We start from the raw sequence: 2518 nt of genomic DNA on the forward strand, positions 1-2518 counted from the left end.
AGCAGAGAACCCAGTCATTTTGTGTTGGATTTCTAATATACAGAAACTGATATAATAAATGAATGTTGATTTAAGATATTAAGTTTGTAGTTTGTTATTCAGCAATAAAAGTGTAATACATTCCTCTTCTATCTCCTGGAAGAGTTTGTGTACAAATGCTATTATTTCTTCCTTAACCATTTGGTCAAATTCACTAGTAAAGCCATCTGGACATGAAGTTTTCTTCGTGGGAAAGTTTTTAACTATGAAATCAATTTATTTAAAGACAGATGACTATTCAGGTTTTTTCTGGAGTGAACTTGATAGCTTGTGTCTTTTAAGGAATGTGTGTATTTTTTTTTTTTTATCCTCACCCGAGGACATTTTTTGATATTTTGTTCAGATAGAATGGGAGGGAGAGAGAGAGAGAGAAACATCGACATGAAAGGGACACATCGAGTGGCTGCCACCCACACGACCCAACCAGGGCTGGGGACAAACTGCAACCGAGGTACATGCCCTTAGCGGGAACCGAACCTGGGTCACTCTGGACCGCAGGCAGATGCTCTAACTGCTGAGCCAAACCAGCCAGGGCTGTGTATTTTATCTAAATTGTCAATGTATGAGCATAAAGCTCTTTATAACATTCCTTTATTATTATCTAAAATTCTTTAGGATCTGTAGTGTTGTCCTATTTCTCATTCTTGAGATGAGTTATTTGGGTCTTCTCTCTTTTTCCTCTTATCAATCTGGCTAGAGGTTTATTAATTTTATTGGTCTTTCCAAAGAGCCCACTATTGGTCTTCTAAAATTTTTCTCTAATGTTTTTCTTTTCTACTTTGTGATTTCTACTCTTATCTTTATTATTTCCTTTCTTCTGCTTACTTTTGGTTTAATTTCCACTTTTTTTGTTGCTGTTGTTCATTCTCACCTGAGGATATTTTTCCATTGATTTTTGGATAGAGTGGAAGGGAGGGAGGGAGGGAGGGAGAGGATATCAATATGAGAGAGACACATTGATTGGTTGCCTCCCGCATGACCCGGACTGGGGCCGGGGATTGAACCTGCATCCAGCCATGTGCCCTTGACTGGGAATCAAACCCACGACCCTTCGATCTGTGGGCCGACATTAACCGCTGAGCCAAACTGGTCAGGGCTTAATTTCTACTTTTTATCATACTTTCTTAAGGTGGAAGCTGAGATCATTGATTTGAGACCTTTCTTCTTTTATAATGTAAGCATGTTTTCACACAAGAAGCCATAGCTTTATTAATGATAGAAACAGTGCAAATTTCAAACCAAGCTGTAGTACCTCTTTGGAAGCACCAAAAAAAGGTCCTCATTTTTATTTTATTTTCCTTTATTGATTTAAAAAGAGAGAGGAAGGGAGAGGGAGAGAGAGATAGAAACATCGATGAGAGAGAACATCGACTGGCCGCCTCCTGCATGCCCCCCACTGGGGATCCGGCCCACAACCTGGGCATGTGCCCTGACTGGGAATCGAACTGGTGACCTCTTGGTGCATGGATTGATGCTCAACCACTGAGTCACACCAGCTGGGCAAAAGGTCCTCATTTCTAGATGGTTACATTATTAATTCCATAATAGCATTTACAATATCATTACTGTTGTTCTTCAGGGCTTGGGACTGCCTTTGTTCTGGAAAGACTCATCTGTTTGTGACATGATCAATTCTATATCCTTAACTTCCACACCTGCCTCATCAACCTCTTCCTCTTCACTCTCTTGTACAGTTGGAGTCTCTGTGTTTTCTTGAATGTTTTAGACAGATTCAACTTGAACTTTGAATTTCTCAGAGGTTTCTAGCTGTGTTTGCTGAGATACATCCTCAAATTTGGCTTCCCCCAAAACTCTGTAGGTAGCAGAAACTGGAGTCTTGTAGACATTTGGTTTTGTGATGCCAAAGAAGACATTCTTAGGTATACTCATAGTGATCCTGGTAGTCACTGTAATCTGTGACAGTCCCAGTTTGGACATAGCCTTCTGTGCCTTCTTTTCACTCCGACTCTCTTCGCTTTACTGACTGGTTCTTCGTCGATTTCAGCTGCTGCCGCCAGCTGGGCTTGTGTGGTTGCCTGGGTGGAATCTTGTTCTTTGAGCTCTGATACTGATATATCACTGTCAGTCTGTTCCAGACAGTGTCTCAGCCCGGGGCTCCGGCAACTCCTCCTCTGTTGCAGGGACAGTTTCTGTGGCTTCGCCCAGCATTTTGTGCGGGGAACACAAAACCAAGATGGCAACAGAAAGAGCCAGTGAGAACCTAATATAGACATTTAATGCTATAAACTTAGTAAGCACTGCTTTTGCTGCATTCCATAAATTTTGATACATGTTTTCATTTTTTTTATTATTATTTTATTTGTGTGTGTGTGTGTGTGTGTGTGTGTTATGTGCCCTTAGCAGGAACCGAACCCGGGACTCTCTGGTCCGCAGGCCAATGCTCAACCCCTGAGTCAAACTGGCCAGGGCCATGTTTTCATTTTAATTCCATTCAAAATACTTTCTAATTTTCCTCATG

The 2518-nt window shown here is 41.2% G+C and overlaps 1 pseudogene; it reads right to left on the bottom strand.

Moving 5' to 3' along the window:
• Positions 1-1564: 1564 nt before the first annotated feature.
• LOC118636457 lies at positions 1565-2208 on the bottom strand (annotated as a pseudogene).
• Between the last annotated feature and the right edge of the window lie 310 nt (positions 2209-2518).

The sequence above is a fragment of the Molossus molossus genome, unplaced genomic scaffold (assembly GCF_014108415.1).
Source record: "Molossus molossus isolate mMolMol1 unplaced genomic scaffold, mMolMol1.p scaffold_m16_p_2, whole genome shotgun sequence".
Classification (NCBI taxonomy): domain Eukaryota; kingdom Metazoa; phylum Chordata; class Mammalia; order Chiroptera; family Molossidae; genus Molossus; species Molossus molossus.